The 24587-nt window shown below is 39.3% G+C and overlaps 1 pseudogene; it reads right to left on the bottom strand.

Moving 5' to 3' along the window:
• Positions 1 to 1736: 1736 nt before the first annotated feature.
• On the bottom strand, positions 1737 to 4134 carry LOC121488868 (annotated as a pseudogene).
• Between the last annotated feature and the right edge of the window lie 20453 nt (positions 4135 to 24587).

Below are 24587 nucleotides of genomic sequence, written 5' to 3'. Positions count from 1 at the left end.
CCTCAGTGAAGTCCACTTCCCAGTAGGCTCCTGGGTGGTCCCCCTGGAGCCGGGTGCCTGGGTTACATCCATGGGCGGTGGCATTAGTTAACTGGCATGCGTGGCAGCTTGCCACAATCTGCTCGATTTTTGCTCGAGTCTTTAATAGTGATCTTTGCATGTCGTATGAGTTCTTCCATCTTCCTTGTCCCCATGTGAGTACTCCGATGTATTTTGGTTAGGACTCGCCGTCCTAGTTCCTCTGGCAGGGTGATGCTGGAGTCTGCGGCCCTCCACCAGCCACGCAAGCACTGGGTCATGGGCAAGCATTTGATCCAGTGTAAATCAGCATCAGTGTAGTTGGGGGTGTCGGGCAGGGTCAGTGCCCCCAGATCAGGTCACGTGTTTGCTAAGACCTGGGTCACCAAAAGGGCCACCTCCTTTGCTTTTAAATCGGCTCACCGGTTTCCCCTGGCTACTGGCGTGTCTGCCTTTTGGTGCCCCGGACAGTGGATGACGGCTAGGGCCTTGGGCAGCCAGAGGGCCCTCAGGAGTTCAAGAATCTCCATTTTGTTTTTAACAGTCTTTCCCTCTGCTGTCAGGAGCCCTCTCTCTCTGTAAAGGGATCCGTGGATGTGAGCGGTGGCGAAGGCGTGCGTACCTGCTGTCGGGGTAGATGTTGATTCGTTTACCTTCCCCCATGGTCAGCGCCTTGGCCAGTGCGATCAGTTCTGCCCGTGGAGCCAATGTTCCAGCTGCCAGTAGCTCCACCCAGACAGTCTCTGTTTCCATGGTTACAGCTGCCCCCGCATATCTGACTCCTTCTCGGACAAAACTGCTGTCGTCCGTGTACCAGGTGATGTCCGCATTCAGCAGTAGCTGGTCCTGGAGATCAGCTCTGATTCCGTGCACCTGTGCCAAAATTTCTTGATAGTCATGCAGAGTGGGGTCCCAGTCTGGGTTAGGGAGTAACATTACCGGATTCAGGGTTGTTGGTGGCTTAAATAAAATTCTGGTAGGGTTTAGCAGCAGGCCCTGATAATGGGTCAGATGGGCATTGCTGACCCAGCGGTCTGGGGGCTGTTTGAGTACCCCTTCAATAGCATGTGGGGTGGTAACATGCAGTTCTTGCCCCATGGCCAGTTTGTCTGCATCCTTGACCATAGTGGCCACCGCAGCAATAATTTTTAAGCATGGGGGCCATCCAGCAGCCACTGTGACCAGCTTTTTGGAGAGATAGGCTATGGGTCTCTTCCAGGGACCTAAGTACTGGACAAGGACCCCTTTTGCCACCCCGTCTTTTTCATCCACATACAGGTAGAAGGGCTTGGCTAGATCGGGCAACCCAAGGGCCAGAGTAGACAGTAAGGCCTGTTTAAGGTCATTAAAGGCTCTGTCCGTGGCCTCTGTCCATTCAAAATTTTGCCACTGCCTAGTGGCCTCATAGAGGGGTCTGGCCATCTCAGCAAAACCCGGAATCCATAAGCGACAGAACCCTGCTGACCCCAGGAATTCACGTACCTGGTGGATGGTTTGCAGCTGTGGGATTCTTAAGACAGTTTCCTTCTGTGCATCCGTCAACCATCTTTGTCCATCCTTTAATTTGTACCCAAGGTAGCTCACCTCTGCTCTGCAGATCTGGGTTTTTTTTTAGCTGAGGCCCGGTATCCTAGGGCTGCTATGGTCTGGAGCAAGTCCCTGGTGCCTTGCAGGCATGTGTCTTGGTCCTCCGCCGCCAACAGGATATCATCTACATATTATAATAAAGTCAAATGAGGGTGCTCAGAATGGAACTCACTCAAGTCTTCGTGTAAGGCCTCATCGAAAATGGTCGGTGAATTTTTGAATCCTTGTGGTAGTCGAGTCCAGGTGAGCTGGCCATTGATGCCTTTCTCAGGGTCTGTTCATTCAAAGGCGAAGATGTCTTGGCTCTTGGGCACTAAAGGCAGGCTGAAAAAGGCATCTTTTAAATCTAATACTGTATACCAAGTTTTGTCTGGAGGCAGGGTGGAGAGGAGGGTGTATGGGTTTGGGACCATAGGGTGCATATCCTTTACTTGCCGGTTGACTCCCCTCAAGTCCTGGACTGGCCTGTAATCATTAGAGTGCGGTTTCTGAACCGGCAGCAAGGGAGTGTTCCATGCCAATTGGCAGGGCCTTAATATGCTTGAGTCCAGTAGTCACCGTATGTGGGGTGTGATTCCCTTTCATGCTACTAGAGGCATGGGGTATTGGCAGACCCTGACAGGGTCTGCCCCTGGCTTTAGTTCTATGTATATGGCTGGTCGATGCTGGGCCAGCCCGATTCCCCCAGTTTTTGCTCAGGCTTGGGGAAACTCCTGCAGCCAACAGTTAATGTCAGTCATTGGGGCTGAGGGCATTTAGTGGAGACGATATTCGTCTTCTAAACTCAGGACAAGCACCTGAATCGGGTGCCCCTTCTTGTTTAGGACTTTTGCCCCTTCGGGGTGGAAGCAAATTTGTGCCCCCATCTTGGTGAGCAAATCCCGACCTAACAACGGGTAGGAACACTCAGGGATGACCATGAAGGAGTGGGATACCCGGCCCGTGTCGAGATCCACAGTTCTTCAGGTAGTCCATGAGTATTGTTTGGTGCCCGTGGCCCCTTGCACCCATGAAGTTTTGTTTGCCAATTTCCCCTGGGGTTGTAATAAAACCAAATGTTGTGCCCCAGTGTCCACTAGGAATTTCAACAGGTTGCCCCTCCACTTTAAGAGTTACCCTGGGCTTGGGGAGGGGTGCCGAACCCTGACTCCCCTAATTGTCCAGGTCCTCCATTTCCAAGATCTTGGCAGGGGCCTTAGATCTTTTGTTAGGGTAGCTTTTAACCCAGGGGACCTCTTCTTTGCAATAAGCACATTGGTTTTTGTTCAGCTTAGGGCGTTCCTGATGGGGACCAGGGCCATCCTCCTTACCTGTCCCTGAAGCCAGCTTCTTGAGGTGCCTCCGTCTTTCCTGTGGGTCATCCATGGTTGTGGCCAGCAGGATCTTGGCCAGGTTTCGGGTCTGCTGGTCACTTAGTTTGGTTTGTTGTTCTTCTGGACTTTCTCTATTATTATAGACTCATTCTGCTACTATCACTAATTCCTGCAAGCTCTTCTCTCCCAGTCTCTCTACTCTTTGCAATTTCTTTTTAATGTCCGGAGCGGCCTGGTTAACAAAAGCCATAATTGCGGCCTTCGTTTCCGGGGCTTCTGGGTTCATAGGGGTGTACTGCCTAAAAGCCTCTATGACTCTCTCTAAGAAGGCTGCTGGACTCTCATCCTTACCCTGTCTTACATCATAGACCTTGGCCATATTGGTAGGCTTGTGCGCGGCAGCCTTGAGACCTGCCATTAGAGTCTGGCGGTAGACCTGGAGTCTCTCCTTACCTTCAGCTGAGTTGTAGTCCTAGGTGCGGTGGGATAAAGGGAAGGCAGCATTTATGAGGTCTGGGTTTTGAGTTGGCTGTCTGTCCTCTCCCAGGATAGACTTCCGGGCTTCCACTTGAATTCTTTCTCTCTCCTTGGTGGTGAAGAGAACCTGCAAGAGCTGTTGGCAGTCATCCCAAGTAGGCTGGTGGGTAAAGAGAACAGTATCTAAAAGCCTGATTAGATCTCTCGGATTATCAGAGAACTTTGCATTTTGGGTTTTCCAATTATATAAGTCACTGGTGGAGAATGGCCAATATAACATTAACTGTTCCCCAGTCTCGTTGGGGGGCCCTACGGCTCAGAGAGGAAGAGCGGTGGAGTCAGCTGGCCCCGCATTCAGAGGTGGGGCCATCCAGTGGGTCCGACCCCGTGTCCCCACTGCTGGCCCACGCACAGGGACTCCCTCCTCAGGGAGGGGTGGTGTCCCTTCTGCAGCCCCCGGGGTCTCCAATGGAGGGGCGGAAGGGGGAGGGGGTGCCCGGTAAGGCGGCGGGAGAATCAGGTCCTCTGGGGAGGAATCCTGGAAGACCGGATAAAGGGGCGCTTGGGGCATAGAGTCCGTCTCCTTTTCGGCTTTCCGCAGCGCTAGAATCTCAGTGGGTCCTGCTTTGGGGGGTAAAAATGGTTTTAGCCAAGGAGGGGGATTCTCTATCATGTCCTGCCAGATCAGGATGTAAGGCACCTGGTCAGAGTGGCCGTCCAGTTTGTCCCTGAAGATCATGGCCTTAACCTGTAAGATAATAGGTGAAAAGCTCCTTCTCGAAGCCATCCCACATCAAAGGTTGGCCATTCTGATATGCAATAAATTTGGAATCTCTCTCTCCATATGTCTATGCTCAGAATATGAGCTCTCTCCCTAACATCTGAGAAGTGGGAGAGCATAAGAGACAGGGGAGTGGTTTCTGTCTCCCCCTTTATGTCCCCAATCCACACCAAGACACAGACAGTAAAGACAATTAACAAGGACACAACAACACAGACAAATGCAAAAAAAGTTAACAAGGACATAGTAACACAGACCAACATTCCAATGCGACCACAGAGACAAAACAGAAAGTAACCTGAAGGGCTGGCAGTCGGCGCTCCTTACAGATGAGGACCCCCATCCTCCTCACAGATGAGGACCCCTGTCCTCCTACAGATGAGGACCTCTGTCCTCCTTACAGATGAGGACCCTCATCCTCTTACAGATGAGGACCTCCGTCCTCCTTACAGATGAGGACTCCATCCTCCAGGCGGGTGCAAGGGACGTCTCCTCAAGACCCCCAGTCGACGGCCTGCCAGCGCGTCCGCCTTAGCCAATGTCGACCCAATACAGATTGGAATTCCTACAGGTAAAAGTACAGTTTAGAGCTCTCAGAAAATATGCGCACAAAAGGTGCAAAAAGTTGAGTGCACTTACCACATGTGAAACCCTCCGGATGGGGTCCTGGGGGTGTCTCGGATCCCGGATGAGCCCCAGATATTGTGCCCAAGATCGTGAATCCGAGAAACCACCAAGGAGCCGACACTGATGCAAACACATGAGGGTTTATTTACAAGCTCTAGCCTGGGTCCAAGTATACCCAACACAGCGGAGCAGGGACTTGGACCCTGAGGTGGGTTTCAGCTTAGTTTTAAGGACTGGTCTAGGGGACCTCCAGAAGGGGTGGAGCAATTCCTCAAGTTCTGTTTACATTTTGATATGGGGGCCTTCAAGGGCATTGAGCTCTGTTCTTATTCTAATAGGGGCTTCCTGCCACTGGCTTGGGCTCTGTTCTCATTCTAATAGGGGCTTCTTGCCCTTGGCTTGGGCTCTGTTTTTATTCTAATATGGGGCTTTGTAAGCTGTTTTCTTCCTGTAACTGAAGTAAGGTAAAGTTCAGCTCTTATTCACAGGGGCCTGGGATGGCTGTACTTGTGATAATGCTGAACTTAAAGTGGAATGGCCTTAATTTTCTTGGCCTCCACAAAGATAACTTGAGTTGATTTCTCTCTTAAACCAAATCCCTGACTTATTTGATCCTCATTCTTTTCACATATATGAATGAGCTCCAATTTGCTAAAAACTATCTCTAATTAATGCCTAGAATTTAATAGCCTTTCTATAATATATTAGAAAAAATGAAAGAGTGAACCAAACCAACTTAATCTTAACAATTAAATTTAAGGACACTACAGAACTGATTCCAAATCTGTGCACATTCTTAATCCTGCTGCCTACCATTAATCTGCTTCTCCTTTATTATGATGTTTTATAGGACTTCAGCAGTACCTGAATTCTCAATTTCTGACCTTTATCCCTCTTCTTCCTTTACTATACAGCATGCCCTTCTGAATGACTTATTTGGATCTTTTCTGAATAGCTGTCTTACCCCAGGTCCTGTGGTATAAAAAATCAGGTCCGTAAGACTTTTGGTCTTGGGCAGATGGCCAATAAAAATGGCATATACTTAAGATTAGGACAGTATGTAACTCTATTTTTCCACCCATTCCTGGGCTAGTGCAGACCCAGTAAACTAATTTGAAAGCTGATGACAATAGTGAAATTCATACACATGGTCAATTTGTTCTGAAGAGTGAAGCTCCTTGCTGAGCATGGACCTCATTGACTCATTGGCCCTGAGGTCTCTTAGTGGATATGATATATCCTCCCATAATTTTCAAATTTGGTGGCCTAATATTTATTGAAGGTTAATTATGTGCCAGGCATTATCTATTTGGTGGAATTTAGCCATGAAAAAAGACAGACCATATACTCTAATAAACCAGGTCTCACACTCACAGACCATATACTCTAATAAAAAAGGAAAGAATCAATAGTCTAATAAATTATGATTTAAGTTAGCAGCAAGTGACAAGAAGAAAATAAAACATGACAATAAAATAATAAGATACGGGCAGCCCAGGTGGCTCAGCGGTATAGTGCCACCTTCAGCCCAGGATGTGATCCTGGAGATGCGGGATCGAGTCCTATGTCAGGTTCCCTGGATGGAGCCTGCTTCTCCCTCTGCCTGTCTCTCTATCTCTCTCTCTTTCTGTCTCTAATAAATAAATAAAATCTTTTAAAAAAATAAGATACTTATGAGAAAACATTGTTTTAGATAATGTGTTAAAGGAAGGCTACTCTGAAAGGTGACATGTAAATAAGAATCTGAATGATCAACAGAAACCCACCAACCTCAAACAGGGAAAGGGTATTTCATGTACATCCAGGGACTGTAGAGTGGGTAAAAGCCTAATTTTTGTTTTTCAAAGATGGAGCTTTTAGGCAGAGAATTAAGATTTAGATGGCTCTTAAGAAAAGCAGACAAAAACATAACTTTTGTCTTGCCCTTCTCCAGAAAGACCAAAGAAGGCTCTCCCATCCCGGTTTCTGCCATGTTCTGGGCAATACTATGAATGATATGTAACACTTCTCAATGACTGGGCCTAATTCACAGAGTTCCAACACAGAAATCCACCACATCTTCAAAAGGATAGGTAGGAGGGGGTAACAACAATTTTGTTTCAGAATTCTAATTCCTAGTTTAGGACTTACCTTAGTATGATTATAGGTTCAGTGGAAAATTCCAGAAAGGACCTATGGGATCCATATGCTATGAAAAGACTCCAAGAGCAGATGCCAAAGATCTGGCTATACTAAAAATTTTGTTTGTGTGCATATATGTGTGTGTTGATGAGGTGCTTTTTGGTAACATTTGGCTAGTTCAACATTGGCTGTCAGCAAAGCCTGAGGCTGATAGAAAGCATCTCAGAATAAATATATATAAATTTTGCTTCCTAGAAATAACCTAAGGCCTTTGGCCATACCCTTCATGTAGTATGTAATCCTCTTCAATGATACTCCTTTGCCTTGTGTCAGGCACTGTATTAGATATTCTATTGATATTCCATTTTCTTATTTAATTATCATAATTATAGGGAGATTATTAATTTAGATTTTATAAATGAGTAAACTGGGGTGTGAAATGTTTGTTTTTTCTCTGAATCACACAACTTGCAAAAGACAAAACAAGATTTCAGTTCAGATCTAAACTCTAAAGTATATGTTCTTGTCAACATACCCTTAAGCGTATTTCAAAAGGAAGATTGTTTTTTAGATAAAAGAACAAGATTACACAGGCATTCACGAGGGCATAAAGATATAAGCTCCCGTTCTTTATTCGTACACATTTATTTGCATTTTCCAAACGTGGCTAGTTATTTATATTTAAGTTCTCTTGCTGGAGAAAAAAAAAAATCACATTTTGCCTTTTGTGCCAAGCTGCAGAGTCGGCTTATTTCATTACATTTTTGTCTTCTCAGAAAGACACTATGCAACTGGAATCTCATCTGTATCAATAGTTTGCTGCCAACTGTTGGAGATTGCTGACAGTGGATCAATTTTAATTTACAGCCGATCTTGAAAGGCCATTTAAATAGTGGTAATTAAGAAGCAAAATATGGGACTGGAAATGTAGCAAAATGTGGATAGTTTTAAACTAATGAGATACTTGAAGCCCTTTCTCTACAAAGCCAAGATGTTCGAAGAGAAGATTCTCTGTAGTATATATCATTATTTTGGCAGAGTAAAGGAAAATCATTAGGTTTCCAGTGTCAGAGTAGATTATGTCTAACTAAAATTCTATTCCTTATTATACTACACCTCCTTTTCATAATGTTTGTCTCCCGTATGCCCCCATTTCATGGTTTGTAGTCTCTATAATTGTATATTCATGGAGTAGAACCTGTGTTCACCATATTTGCCAGTGTACCCCCATGTATGTGGAACCCATTTGGGCTCATGGGTGGTGCTTAGTAAACATTTGATTCAATATTGGGTGACAAATAAGTATATGAACAAAGCAAGAAGACCCTGTTTACATGTGTAAAGGTATCTATCCATTTCAGGATACATCCATGCATCTTTAAATAGTACAGCAAACAAAAAGTTTATGTGTGAGAATATTATTTCAGGCTATACATGTTCCAGCATTTCTATTCCAGGTTTGGAAGCTGGTATGTTTGTCACTTCTTATTGATTCTGCAACTTGGGGTGACCTTTAGATTCTTTGTCACCTATGTGTACACCTTTTCTTCTCATCTCTGCCTGAATCTACTTTCCTCTCTTCATTTTCTTGGGTTTCCAGTTCTCCCTAGCTGTAATGGCCTTCTGGAGGATAAGTGACATTTAATTTCATCATCTCATAAATATATACATACACACATTATAAGAAAGTCAGTAAATATTTATTTTTACTTAATTTCTGCCTTTTTTCATGACAAGGAAATGTTCTAGGACAAGAACCAAAGTCCTCAAATTCCAACTGCATTTCTTTTCCTTTTTTTCTCCCCTACACCCCACTGTTACATTTTAAACAATAGTTGCAGAAAGCTGTTTTGAAGTCATTCTTGCCTCTGCCTCTCTCTGTGTCTCTAGTGAATGAAGTCATTCTTGCAAAAGAGCATCCTGAAGGGTGAGGGGCTATGGCAGCTTCAAGAGTTTCACTGTTGGAGAATGGACATAACAATGAGGAATAAATCTGTAACCTTCTTGCATGTAATAAGATGCAGTGTGTATACATGTTTCCCACTGTACTGGGTACATTACTGGAAATTAATTGAAATGTCTTGCATTCTAAAAGCATTAACTGCCTAAAGTAAATATGTTTTTAATTAAAGCCATTCTAACCCACCATTTCATGGCCAGAAAACAATAAGCATAAGCTTTAGGTATCTCAGCTGTGTTAATGACAACATGTCTTTACTCTTTGACTCTTGAGTTACATATTGCAAAATCCATCTTTTGCTCTGCTCTAAACTCAAGTTGTGAACAAATTTCTTAGATGATAATAGATATAGCTTTTCCAGCTCATTTGGCATGATTTGCATTCATTACAGTCCATTTTTCCAACACTGGCTACCTTGGTAAATATATTTACTCATCAAGCACAGCATATAGCCCTGGCACTGACATACCAGGCCAATGATGCACTAATGGAGAATAAGAGACTTGTCTGTCTCCTTGATGCATACTTCTTCATCCTTATGCACAGCACACTGCAATGCTCTCTTCTCCAGCAAACCTTTCCAGATGCCTTTAATCTGATGAGCTGTCCCTTCTTTCTTATTTCAGAGTCATTTATTTACATCTGCCTTACAATCCTTAACCAATTCTGTTATTTGCACACAAAGTTATTCTAATCATTAACAGTAAAATCCTTGAGGGCAAGAGTCATGTTCTGTTATTCTGAATTCCTAATGCTAACACATTTGTTGGCATAGATTCACATTCTGTAAATAATTAAGTGCATGAATGAATGAATGAATGGTCTACAAAATAATGCAGTATTGGATTTACAGTGTGTTCTATGAGGTACTTCCATTTTTGACACTTGATTTTAAAAAATGTTGATTTGATATAAATAGATTGAGTTCCAATCTTATTTAATTCTTGAATATAACATTATTCAATTAATTCAATACTATGTCTTCCTGTAACTTTCTTGTGTGACCTATTTTTTGTTGTTCTTATGATTTTATATTCACCATATAAATGGGGGGAAAAGTATTGACTTTAATAAAATAACTCAGATAAAATCTTAGTAATTTAAAACCTAACTGTTCCCTCCTGGACCACCCACCTTATGTGACCTGAAGAACAAACAAAATAGAAAGGGACACCACATTCTTTTTCCCCAATATGCCTCACTGGCATTGAGGGGTTTTGAATTATTTATGATATTTACTCAGAAGGAAAAATACAGAGGATTTCAGTTCTTATAATGAGCAGAACAAAGTGCAAAGATCAAATAAAGTCAAAGAAAAAATCCAATAAATAATAAAAGAGTCATGTAAATTAGCATTTGTTTCTGGAATGCCTTGCATTGTAAAGTCATAGATCATGTTTATGGAAGCTTTAGGAATGAATAAAAACCCTCTCAGTGCCTATGCATTTCTTTATTTTCCTTCATGGTAGCTTTATGGACCAGTCAGTGCCACAAGTGTCTGCAAACTCACTTTCTCCAAGGTGGGTTTTGGAATATAGTTCTGGAAATTAGATGCTACTCACGTAAACAACATGAATAAATATGTTTAGGCAACATACAAAAGGTCATTTGTACCTCAGTTTGAGGTGTTCATAGAGCAAATAGCAGAAACACAACTATAAACCAGGGGTAAGGAAAAAGTGGTGATAAAGAAGGAAGGTAACACTATCTTAACCCTTCATATAAAAATAGACCTCTTGATATAGAGGTAAAGCAATGAAATGCATGGAAAGACTGCATAACCTAAAAATCATGAAGATATGAAGGAAGGTTTGGCTTGGCAATGTCTGCTGTATGTAATCTTGGGCATAGAATTTAATACTTTCAGTCCCATCTCTTTGCATATAATTTAAACTCTTCATTTATAAAACATCAAATCTTCTAACTTATAAAGTACCATCTGTTCTTCCTACTTTAACAGAAATCAAATTCAGTAATATATACAAAAGTTAAATTTCTGTATAAATATTACTGCTTAAATGCTATCACCATCATTAATTTCCCAATCATTAGGCTTATGACAAATATTTGGGCCTATGGAAGAAAATTATGTTTCACTAACACTTCCATAAACAACTGGACATTAACCCTATTGCAAATGAACAAATAAATAGAGAGAAATTAAAACAATAATGAAGCACTAGAAGAAAACCAACCGCACCAAATAGACATGAGAAAAAGAACACTATACATGATTATTATCACCATCGCAAAAAAAAAAAAAAAAATTGAAGATTTACAGTAATGAGAGAAAGAAGGCAAACACAGCAACAGAAAAAGTTAGATGAAGAAGATGCATTTTATTTCTAGTTATGTTTATCTGGAGTGAACATAGTTTGATATAATTGGCACCCCTTAGGTGGTTCAAACATTATCTCCACAAAAGATAAATGTTTAATAACCACTGGGACAAAAGTGCAGATAGAATTTAGCTGATTCATAACCCTGCACGCTCCTTTTTGAATTTGCTGATGAAAAATATTGAGAGAAATAGTTAATGATGTGATGTACATTGAGATGAATACTTGCAAGTTGGCCTAAAGCCACCTTTTTAAATATAACATCATTTCCAAATTGTAATCCACTGGGAGCTTCTAAGGTATTTCTGGGGGAATGTGTTACTTAGAAAGATAATATCATTCTGGACTGAAATAAACTCATCTGCCTCCACATAAAGAAAGATGAGGCCTTTACTGATAAGAGTTAGATCTTTTCCACCCACCTGCAGGGTGCACAGTGGCTTTAATGTTGAATGTGATGGCTCCAAGCATCAAATCCAAGGTTAATTTTTGGATGTATATGGCCTCTGCATAGTTGTGGTCTTCTGTATGTACCAATATATGTCCTCACTCAGCACCTACAGAGAAAAAAATCATTTTTCTCATAAAACCCCTCATTTCTTATGCATATAATTTTTAGTAATACTGGCAATTATAGATGCATAGATGAAAATAAGCTAGGTGGTTCACAAGTCAGGATGAATGAAAGGGTAGCCAGAATGTCTCCTTTTTCCTCAAACTACCTCTAACATTTGCCAATATCGAAATTGAGGTTTCTTTTCTTCTAATTTCAGGCATTGACAATTGTGTTAAAACTCAGCTATCATGAGGAAAACTAAGCCCTTGTCAGACCGAATACCTTTTCCCCATTGTGTATTCTTGGCACACTTGTCAAAGATCAGTTGACTGTATATTAATAGGTTTAATTCTGAACCATTTGTTCCATGGGTCTACCCATTAATCTTTATTCCAGTGCCATATAGTTTTAATTACTGTAGATTTGTAACATATTTTGAAGTCAGAAGTGTGTTGTCTCCCAATTTGTTCTTCTTCCTGAAGATCACTTTGGTTATTCTGAGTCTTTTGTGTTTCCATATGAATTTTATAAATTTTTTAATATAAAAAAATGATACTGATATTTTCATGGAGGTAGCATTGAGTCTCGATCTGTTTGAATCTTCTAATTCATAAATACTTTCCATTTATCTATGTGTTGTTTAAGTTCTGTCATCAATATTTCATAGTTTTCAGTGTACAAGGCTTTCATTTCCTTGGTTAAGTTTATTCCTAGGTATTTTAATCTTTATTATGCTATTGTAAATGGAATTGTTTCCTTAATTCTCATTTAGGTTTAAGCCTTGTAGATAAGATATGTAATCAAAGCAACACTAACAAGAGGTTAAAACTGAAAATCCAAACTTACCTGACAGCATAACATAATAAAATATAAAACCAGACAGATAACCAAAGTAAATCAGTGGACTTGCGTTGTGCTGAAGTAAGGCAATATACAAAATACCACTATTGAGCACCTACTCAATGACAGACACCCCACCTACATTGTCTTTATAAACAATCTCACAATAAAATTATGAATTAGATATTCTTCTTCCCAAATTGCAGTTTTTGAAGTTGGAACTCAGGGACTCTGGATGAATTTCCCAAATGCATATAGATAATAATTCAGCATTTAAACTCTAGCCTGACTTGTGCCAAATTTCCTTCCTCTATCACATTTTCATAGGATTAATGGGTCAAATTCATCTGGATCCTCATCCATTTTCCAACCTATGTTCATACACTTTGTACAACAAGGCAATGCAGTTTGATGTCTTATAACACAGACCTCAGTATGATCAGATTGCCTGGGTTCCATCATAACTCCTACTTAATATCTTCCACAACCTAATACAAACTTCTTACTGTCTCTTATTACTCATCCTCCACCTAATACACACTCACACCCTCATATACAAGCTTAGGTAGTTTAAAATTCACAATGTTTTAACTATATTCTAATAAAGAGAACATCTGAACTTTTTTAAGGTTTTGTTTTTTGATTTAAGAGAGAGACAGAGACAGAACACAAGCAGGGGGAGAGGGAGAAGGAGAAGCAGACTCCCCACTGAACAGAGAACACAATGTGGGACTCAATCCCAGGACCTCAGGATCATGACCTGAACCAAAGTCGGACGCTTAATGGACTAAGCCTCCCAGGTGCCCCTGAGATCATCTAAACTTCTGATTCACATATTTTATTTTTATTTTTGTAAGTTTTTGTTTTTATTCCAGTTAGTTAACATACAGTGTTATATTAGTTTCAAGTGTACAATATAGTGATTTCAACACTTTCATACAACATCCTGTGCTCATCTTGACAAGTTCACTCCTTACCCCACATTATCTATTTAACCCATCCCCCTTTGGTAACCATAAGTTTCTTCTCTATAGTTAAGAGTCTGTCTCTAGGCTTCTATGTCTGTCTGTCTGTCTCTCTCTTTTCATTTTTTTTTTTTTTACTTTTTAGCTCATTTGTTTTGTTTATTAAAACTACATATGGATGAAATCATATGGTTTGCCTTTTCCTGACTGACATATTTTGCTAAACATTACACTCTCAACTCCATTCATGTTGTTGCAAATGGCAATATTTCATTATTTTTTCGTGGATGAACAATATTTCATTATATATATCATATATGTATATACCATATACGGATACATATTTTCTTTACCTGTTCGACAAATGATGGATGTTTGGGCTGCTTCCATAGTTTGCCTATTGTAGATAATATTGCTATAAACAAGTATGCATGTATCACTTTGAATTAGTGTTCTTGCATTATTTGGGTGAACACCCAGTAGTGCAATTACTAGACTATAGAGTAGTTTCATTCTTACCTTTTTGAGGAACCTACATATTGCTTTCCACAGTGGTTGTACCAGTTTGCATTCCTACCAACAGTTTTCTCCACATCTTTGCCAAAACCTGTAGATGTTGCTATGGCCAATATCAAAGAAATTACAGCCTTTGTTCTCTTCTAGGATTTCTATGGTTTCAGTTCCTGCAGTTTGGTCTTTAATCAATTTTGAATTTAATTTTGTGTCCCGTGTAAGGAAGTAGTCCCTTTTCATTCTTTTGCATGTTGCTGTCCAATTTTCCCAGCACCATTTGTTGAAGATACTGTCTTTATCCCTTTGGATATTCTTGCCTCCTTTGTCAAAGATTAATCAACCATATAGCTATGAGTTCATATATGGGTTTTCTTTTCTGTTCTTTTGATCTATGTGTCTGTTTTTGTGTCAGTAGCATACTGTTTTGATTACTATAACTTTGTAATATAACTTGAAGTCCAGAATTATGATATCTCAACTTTGATTTTCTTTTTCAAGATTGCTTTGGCTATTAGAGGTCTTTTGTGGCTCCATACTAATTTTAGAGTTGTTTGTTCTAGTTATGTGAAAAATGCTGTTGGTATTTTGATATGGATTGCATTAAATGTGTAGATTGCTTCAGGTAGCATAGATATTTTAACAATATTTGTTCTTCCAATCATGAACATGGGTTGTTTTTCCATTTCTTTGTGTCATTTTCCATTTTTTCATCAGTGTTCTATAATTTTCATAGTACAGACCTGTCATCTTTTTTGGCTAGACTTATTCCTAGGTATCAGATTGTTTCTGGTGAAATTATAAATGAGATTGAGCCCTCAATTTCTTTTTCTGCTTTTTAATTATTGGTATATATAAATGCAACAGATTTCTGTACATTGATTTTGTATCCTGTGATTTTACTGTATTTTTATATCAATTCTAGTAGTTCTTTGGTGAAGTCTTCAAGGTTTTCTATATAGAGTATCATGTCATCTGCAATAGTGAAAATTTGACTTCTTCCTTGCTAATTTGAATGCCTTCTATTTCTTTTTGTTGTCTGATTGCTGTGGATAGGACTTCTAGTACTATGTTAAATATCTGTGGTGAGAGTGAACATCCCTGTCTTGTTCCTGATCTTAGGGGAAAAACTCTTAGTTTTTTCCTCATTAAGGTTGATGTTAGCTGTATTTTTTTCATAGATATCCTTTATTATCTTGGTGTATGTTCCATCTAAACTTTCGCTGAGAGTTTTTTTTATCATGAATTGATGTACTTTGCCAAATACTTTTTCTGCATCCATTGAAATGATCATGTGGTTCTTATCTTTTCTCTTATTGATGTGATGTAACACCCTGAATGATTTGTGAATATTGAAACAACCCTTGTGATCCAGGAATAAGTCCCACTTGATTGTGGTGAATGATTTTTTTAAATGTGCTGTTGAATTTTTAATTGAGAATTTTTTTATCTGTTTTCATCAGAGATATTGGTATGTACTTTTCTTTTTTAGTGGTGTGTTTATCTTGTTTTGGTGTCAGGGTAATGCTGGCTTCATAGAGTGAATTTGTAAGTTTTCCTTCTTTTTCTCTGTTTTGGAATAGTTTGAGAATAATATGTATGAACTTTTCCTTAAATGTATCTTTAAATGTTTTCTTTAACTTTTCTTTAGAATTTGCCTGTGAAGCCATCTGGTCCTGGGCTTTTGTTTGCTGAGGGTTTTTTGATTACTGATTCAATTTCTTTGTTGATTATAGGTCTCCTTACATTTTCTATTTCATCCTGTTTCAGTTCTGGTAGTTTATACCTTTCTAGAAACTTATCCATTTCTTCTAGATTGTCTAGTTTGTTGCCATATAGTTTTTCATAATATTTCCTTATGATTATTTGTCTTTCTGTGGTGTTGGCAGTTATTTTTCCTCTCTAATTTGTGATTTTATTTATCTGAGTCCTTTCTCTTTTTTCTTGATAAGTCTGGCTAGAATTTTATCAATTTTATCTATTTTTTTTTAAACCAACTCCTGGTTTCATTGATTTTTTTTCTACTTGTTTTGTTTGTTTAGTTCACTTTAGTTTCTACAGCATTTATTTCTTCTGTAATCTTTATTATTTCTTTCCTTTTACTAGTTTTAGGTTTTATTCATTGTTCTTTTTCTAGCTCCTATAGGTGAAAGTTTAGGTTATTTATCTGAGATTTTTCTTGCTTCCCGAGGAATGTCTATACCGCTATAAACTTTCCTCTTAGATCAATTTTTGCTGCAGTCCAGAGGTTTTGGAAAGTTGTGATTTCATTGTTATTTGTCATTTGTTTCCATGTGTCTTTTTATTTGTTCTTTTATTTCCTGATTGATTCATTCACAGTTCAGTAGCATGTTATTTTTTTTAAAGATTTATTTATTTATTTTGTGGGGGGGTAGGGGCTGAGGAAGAGAGAAACTTAAGTAGATTCCATGCTGAGCTTTATCTCACCATTCTGAGATCATGAACTGAGCTGAAACCAAGAGTCAAATACTTAACTGTACCACCCTGGCTCCTCTAGTAGCTTTTTTAACCTCCATGTACTTATGGCCTTTCTGGATTTTTTCTTGTGGTTGACTTCTAATTTTATAGCTTTGTGGTCAGAAAATATGCATGGTATGATTTTGTAAAGTATTTATTTATTCATTCATGAGAGACACACAGAGAGAGAGAGAGAGAGGCAGAGACACAAGCAGAGGGAGAAGCAGGCTCCATGCAGGAAGCCTGATGTGGAACTTAATCCTGGGACTCCAGAATCATGCCCTAAGCTGAAAGCAGATGCTCCACTGCTGAGCCACCAAGGCATCCCAGCATGGTATGATTTTGATCTTCTTGAATTTGTTGAAGATGTTTTATGGGCTAATACATGACCTATCCTGGAGAATGTTCTTTGTGCACTTGAAAAGAATGTATATTCTGCTGTTTTAGGGTGGAATATTCTGAATATATATATCTGTTAAATCCACAGTTCCAGAGTATCATTCAAAGCCATTCTTCCCTTGTTGATTTTTTGTTTCAATGGTATGTCCATTGATGTAAATGGGGTGTTAAAGTCTTCTACAATTACTGTATTATTATCATTTAGTTCCTTTATGCTTGTTTTTAACTGTTTTATGTATTAGAGTGCTCCTATGTTGGGCGCATAAATATTTACAATTATTATGTCTTCTTGTTGGACTACCCCATTTATTATTATGGTTCCTTCTTTGTCTCTTGTTACAGTTTTTGTTTTAAAGTCTATTTCGTTTGACATAATATTGCTAATTGGCTTTCTTTTTGACATCCATTTGCATTTGATAGATGTTTCTCCACCTTCCACTTTAAATCTTCAGGTGTTTTTGGTTCTAGAATGAGTCTTTTGTAGGCAGCATATAGATTTTTTGCTCAGCTTGTTACTTTCCATTACTCTGTCTTCTAGGTCACTAATTCACTCCTCTGCTTCTTCCAGCCTTCTGTTCATTCCATCAGTTGTGTTTCTCATTTTACTTATTGTGACCTTTACCTTTGATGTTATTCTTATCTCTGTGTTAAAGGTCTCACTCATGTCTTTCACTCTTTTTTTTTAAGTCTAGTGAGTATCCTTATCATCATTGCTTTAAATTCTCTATCAGTCATGTAACTTGTATCCATTTCACTTAGATCTCTGTTTATGGTCTTGTCTTGTTCTTTCATTTGGAACAAATTTCTCTGTTCCCATTTTGGCTGCTTCTCTGTGTCTGTTTCTGTGTGTTAAGAAAGTCAGCTGTGTCTTCTGTTCTTGAAGTAGTAACTTTATGAAGGGGAGGTGGTGCTGTGTCCTGAAGTGCAGTGTCCTCTGTTCACCAGAACCTGGCACTTCAGGAGAGTATCGTATATGTGTTGCTTTCACCTTGTTGTTGTCTCCAAGTCATTCTTCCTTTCAGTGCAGTCATCTGCACTGATTATCTGCTTGTTGTGGGGTGTGCTTCTCTCTGTGGTGTTAGTGAGACCCAGGCAGACCAACTCTGAGGGGGTGTGCTCAGCAGGAAGCTTGGGAGCAAGGGAGGGTATTAGCAAAATTTGTGCCGGACCACTAATCCTATGCTAGATTTCCAGAAGCGCTGCGGCAGCTGAGGGCTGTGTCCCAGGGTGGCTGGGGGAATGAGGCTGGTTGTGGTACATGGCAATGACTGGGAGCAGCTTGTCTGGCACCTAGTGGCTGAGGCATGCATCTGGGCATAGTGTGGAAGTTGGGCACAGTGTGTGGTGGCAGTATGCATCTGGCAGCTAGGCACATGCAGCTGCGGGCAGTGTGCAATGGTGGCTTGGGGCATAGTCTGGGTGCAGTGCAGTGAATGTGCATGGCTCATGGTGGTAGTTATGCACTCAACAGCTGGGGCGGGGAGATGTGCTTCTTTGACACAAAATTTGCCTTTTGTCAAGGGTAGCAGGTTTGGAGTGGGCATGTCATCAGGAGAAATCGTGGGTGTGGTGCACAGCTGGTGGCTTAGGTAGCAAGTGTCTGTGCAGTTTTGCCTCCTGCAGGTGTCTTTCTTTTTATTCTGGGGTTGTGGGAGAAAAATGGTACCTGTCAGCTCCTTCACTTTTGAAGAAGTCCCCCCAAAATGCTGCAAAATCAGTGTGAACAGATCTGTCTTCCATTTGCCTCCCAGTGTTGTTTAAATGGCCATTTTTATGTTGTTTCTCTGGGCAATCTGTTGTCTCCTTAAGGGTAGCAATTCCACTGTCACTCACCTGCCTGTCTTGCCTTGGCCTGAGACAGTTCTAGGTTCCAAGTATCACTGGTTTTATAAGATGTCCATTGACAGATGAATGTATAAAGAAAATGTGATATCTATCTATCTATCTATCTATCTATATATCTATATCTATATATATATATAATGGAATATTACTCAACCATCAGAAAGAATGAATACTTACCATTTGCATCACCATGGATGGAACTGTAGAGTTCTGTAGAGCATTATGCTAAAATTGTAGAGTATTATGCTAAGTGAAATTAATCAGTCAGAGAAAGACAATTATCATATGGTTTCACTCATATGTGGTGTCTAGGAAATAGCACAGAGGATTGCAGGGGAAGGGAGGGAAAACGAAATCAGAAGTCATCAGAGAGGGAGAAAAACCATAAGAGACTCTTAACTATAGGAAATAAATTGAGACTCACTGGAAGGGAGGTGGACAGGGGGGATGGGGTAATTGGGTGATTGGTATTAAAGAGGGCATGTGATGAGCACTGGGTGTTACATGCTGATAAATCTGAGACTAATGATGTACTATATGTTGGCTAGTTGAATTTAAATTAAAAGAAAGAAAGGAAAAAATAAACTCATGAAATTCAACCCCTCTGGTTCTTAAAGCCAAACATTATGAGGATTTGTTTTCTGCATGCGAGCTCCTTGGTGTGAGAGCTTGTTTCTCTGCCCTCTCCACAAGTGCAGCCTTCTGTAGTCAGCCTCCCACCATTCTGAGCTTCCTAAAACTTTTCAGCTGCGGCTTCTCTGTATTTAGTTGTGGAGTTTGTTTAGCCAGTCTTCAGATCACTCTCCAGTTTGCTGACTTGGATATGGATGATATCTAGTTGAAGATGTGGGCCAGGGTGAGCTCAGGCTGGCTCCTCCTGTTCTATCATCTTCCTTGAGTATCTGATTCAAATATTTTAAAGAAAAGAACATGGAAGTATTGAAATTGAAGACATAGGTGGTTATACAAAACCGCTATTAGACATCAAGTCTACAGAATTTCAGTTCCATGAGACCTTATTTCCCATCTTATTTCTAATGACCCGCCTCTGAGAGATTAAGCTTCACATCAACAAATATTTTAATAGAAAGGTAATTATGAATATGTGGAGAACAGAAAAATAGCATTACTCAATTTCATAATATATGGAAAATTTTTTATTAAAATTCAAAAATGTAGTCAAAACATGGAAAGAGTATAGACTTTGAGGGTCAAGGATGTGGAATGGGGTTTAGACCACAGATCTTCCTATGACACAAATTTGGGAAAGTTATATCTAGGCTTTTTCAACTTATTAATGATAATATCTCTATAAAACATTATTACTTTTAGTCCATCTTATAAATGAGGAGACAAAGGTAAGGAATTGACAAGTGCCAAATAGTCAGGAAGTGGTGGATTGGATTCCAAACTCAGATGGTTCTGCTTTAGAATCACTATTTTTTTGGTTTTGTAATTGTGGTACAATTTATACAATATAAAATGTGCCATTATGACCGTTTTTTACTATGCAGTTCAGTGGCATTAACTATGTTCAAAATATTGTACAGCCATCACCACCATCTATTTCCAAATAGTCCTCATCAGTGAAACAGAAAATCCATACCCATTAAGTAATGCCACCATTCCCTTTTCCCTAGAATATGGTAACCGCTAATCTACTTTCCTTCTCTATGAACTTGCCCATTCCAGACATTTCTTATAAGTGTTATAATACAATATTTACTCCTTTATGCATGAAAATATTTCACTTAGTGTGTTTTCAAGGCTCATCCATGGTGTAGCATGTATCAGAACTTCATTATTTTTTATACTTGAATAATATTCCATCATATAGATATAGAGAACCACACTTAATCACCATACTCAGCTACACATGACATGTGAATTAGTAATGATAGTTGTTAACTTTTAGGAAAGTTATAGAAATTAGATACGGTAATGTAACTGAAAATATTCTGTAAAGCATTATGTGTGTTTAAATATTATTGATTCTGACATTTTGTTTTTTAGCTAAACTTCCTATCCTCCATCATAACTTATAAAGAACATTATCTGCCACTAATTAGAGATCTGATCTTTAATGACACCATTTTAAGTAACATTTCTTTTTGAAATTTTAACTGAGGTATAGTTGACATGCAACATTATATTAGTTTCAGGTGTACAGCATAGTGATTTTACAAATATATTATAAATTGTTTCCTATGATAAGTGTAGTAGATAACCATCTCTTCACCTTTAACAGTAGAGTATAGGATAGAGTGAAAGGATGGATTTTTGTCCCTCAAATTCTAGTTTAAGCCCAGATTTTGAGATTTTTTTCCTTGAGACATTTACTTACTATACAGAAGCCTCAATTCCTTGCTATTTTAAAACGGTAGAGAAGGGATAGATTATCTCCAAACACCATCAGCTTTAATGTTATGTAGGTTCATCTATTGGTTGACTGAGATGAACCATAGGCATTTTAATGGCTAGAGTCAAACTTTTAGAAAGGAAAAATTAATTACTTTGGAAATGGGTACTATGATATAGGACTTTCTGGAGAACATTGGATAATTATCAGAAATCTCTTGAGAAATAGTGATTTTGGACTATTCCCAAACTGGGACTTATGAGACTATTTGAAGCTAATGGCAATTACCTTAATTGAAGTACTTTATGTATATTAACTAATTAATCTGTAAACTCCTTTTATAGAATGAAACATTAATGAAATTAATTTATCAACAGGTATTAACTAAAAGAGATAATGTGACTTGCTCAAGGCTATGGAGTGAGTCATAGGCTGGGTTTTCCTCTCAAGGCAGACCTTCCAGCCAAGCCCGGTCCATTAAGACTCTGTACAAAATATGCTTTTATGAATATCCCTAATAGAGGTAGGAATCACTGCACTAAGAGAGTCTCATGGCCTATATTATTCAGTTCTGAGTATTTTCCTTGAATTTATATCTCCCGCAAAATCAGTCTTTCTTTCCTTTCTTCTGTCTTATTGAACCACTGGTATCCACTGGATATACTATTAGATGGTACGTGTGCCAAGATGAACAAATTGCAGTGAGAGCTTTGCCCTTGGGAGGTTATAGTCTAAAGAAAGAGCTAGGTAAAAAGACATTTACAAATAAGTGTTATCACTGCTGAATAGAGGAAGGTTTGAAGAGACTGACAAGCCAAGGAGAAAATTTGCCTTTTAAAATAAGCCCTGATGGGCAGCCCGGGTGGCTCAGTGGTTTAGCGCTGCCTTCAGCCCAGGGCCTGAACCTAGAGACTCAGAATCCAGTCCCATCTCAGGCTCCCTGCATGGAGCCTGCTTCTCCCTCTGCCTGTGTCTCTGCCCCCCTCTCTCATTCTCTCTCTCTCTCTCTCTCCCTCTCTCTGTTCTCTCATAAATAAATAAATAAATAAATAAATAAATAAATAAATAAATAAATCTTAAAAAAAATAAGCCCTGATCAATAATCATATTGAGTAGCCACTTGAATGTGACAGACTCAGATTTAAGGAACTACAAACCTGTACCAAATGAATCTTATTCTTGGCCTAACTATACTTGATTATTGCACCTGGTCTGCTTCAAATAACTCTCCAATTTTTAGCTGATCATGGAGCTTGCTGGAAATTTCCATAAAAGTAAAAGATTATGTTGCAATATGACTCAGTAAAGGCATTTCAAACTAGATATGGCTGTTTAGGGAACCAGAATGCCAATGTCTATACTATGATGATGATGATGACCATCATCATCGTCATCATCATTATCCTAAATTCTTTGCGAAGAACCCATAATGTTCCTGGCACTGCCTGTGCATGGTAATTTATGATTATTATTTTTGATTCATCAAAGGAAACTGGAAAATATTGTGGTAAATGGACTTGTCACTGAGTTTAGGTTTGGACATTTTGGTTTTTGCACTGTTTCCCATGTATTAACTGTTGTGTATGTATTTTCCATGGGTTCCTGGGATCAGTAAATGAACTCTGGCATCTAAGCCAATTCCATCAAAAATTTAGATTATGAGGAATATTTGCTATTATGCTTATATTTGATGACAACAGTATTTTGTTTTTATTTGCTAGAATGAGGGATTCTATGATATCTGAGAACGTCCATTTATTGCCTGATACATCCTTCTGATGCATCAGAATAGAGGTTAGAAATGCCAAAGAGAAGCCTTGGAACTTGAATAAGATCCTACAGGAAAACCAGCTTGAGCATACAGAAATGGAAGACACCAGGGCAGATGCAAAACTGAGCGTAAATGTGGGACAAGAACAGGAAAAAACTAGAACATGCTTACACTTAAGGATGAAGTGCCAGATCAAATGATAGAGAAGCAGGAAATAGCAAGATCCTAGTGAACATAGAGATGAGGCATGTGACAGGTTATTTGATCAAATAAAGTGCACCTAAAGTGCACTCCTGGTCAGGTGAAAAGGTGAATCTAGTGAGAAAGACAGTTCTTAAGAGGCTCATTGAGCTCTATGGGAGAAACAGGAGATGGTCAAGAGGAAATTCTGAATTTCTGAAAAATGAAAGTAGGCACAGAGCCGCCTGTCTGTAGAGGGAATATCAGAGCTGCTGGGAGCTGGCCTACGGGGCTGTGCCTCATAAGGGCCCAGGGTAGTGAACAGGGAGCTCAGCCATTCGACAAATGCTCCCAGGGGAGCCACACAGCACCACAAAGAATAGAGGGCATGCTGGGGATATGATCTTCTTCTTCCTTCTTCTTCCTTCTTCTTCCTTCTTCTTCCTTCTTCTTTCTTCTTCTTCTTCTTCTTCTTCTTCTTCTTCTTCTTCTTCTTCTTCTTCTTCTTCTTCTTCTTCTTCTTCTTCTTCTTTCTCCTTCTCCTTCTCTTCCTTCTCCTTCTCCTTCTCCTTCTCCTTCTCCTTCTCCTTCTCCTCCTTCTCCTCCTTCTCCTCCTTCTCCTCCTTCTCCTCCTCCTCCTCCTCCTCCTCCTTCTTCTTCTCCTTCTTCTTTTATAACTAAGGAAAAATAAGGATCAGAGAGCTGAAAGGACTTAGACAAGTCAACTGACCAGATAATGGCAGACTCAAGACTCAGATCCAGTTGTCTTATTCTTAATCCAGGGCACTTTTCACCTCAGCAGAAAGTGTTCACTCAAGCTTCTTTCTTCATCCTTCAGTCAAAATTATACATCTCTTATTGCATCTGTTATATAACTCAATTCAGCTTCAGTGGCAGTTAGTCATTTCCAAGTCTGATACCGTAAACATCCCTCTCATACCTCTAATAATAACATTAACAATAATAAAATGCCCATGATGGTGATGATGGCAAAAATCTATTGTGTACAGTGCACTAGGCACTACATATTTTACATGTTCAGGTAATATCTAAATTAATCACAATAAGCTAGGAGATGGATAATGTTACTGTCTCTATTTTATAGAAGGTGAGCTGAGACCCATAGGGAGTAAGATACTTTCACATCACTTGGAAGTAGTAGACATGACATTTTGAACCGCTGCCTTCTGATTCCAGAGATAATGCTCTTTACCCTTCAGAATAGTGTGCCCTTCCATTGAAAGCAGGACCAGCTGTATTTATTTTTATTTCTCCAACATCATGCACCACAGTTTGTAACTCTCTACCACTCTGTATGTATTTGACATCACACATGCTTACAAAAGCTCATTGAAGTGAATCATAGTTTGATACTTCAGTTATTGCCTCAACTGTGAAGAACATCAGTGTAAGTTGAGAAACAGAGGTGCGGTATAAAATTGAAGTAGTTATCTGCCTGTA

The sequence above is a fragment of the Vulpes lagopus genome, chromosome 4 (assembly GCF_018345385.1).
Source record: "Vulpes lagopus strain Blue_001 chromosome 4, ASM1834538v1, whole genome shotgun sequence".
In the NCBI taxonomy this organism is placed as follows: domain Eukaryota; kingdom Metazoa; phylum Chordata; class Mammalia; order Carnivora; family Canidae; genus Vulpes; species Vulpes lagopus.
This window is presented reverse-complemented; position numbering and strand designations above follow the sequence as displayed.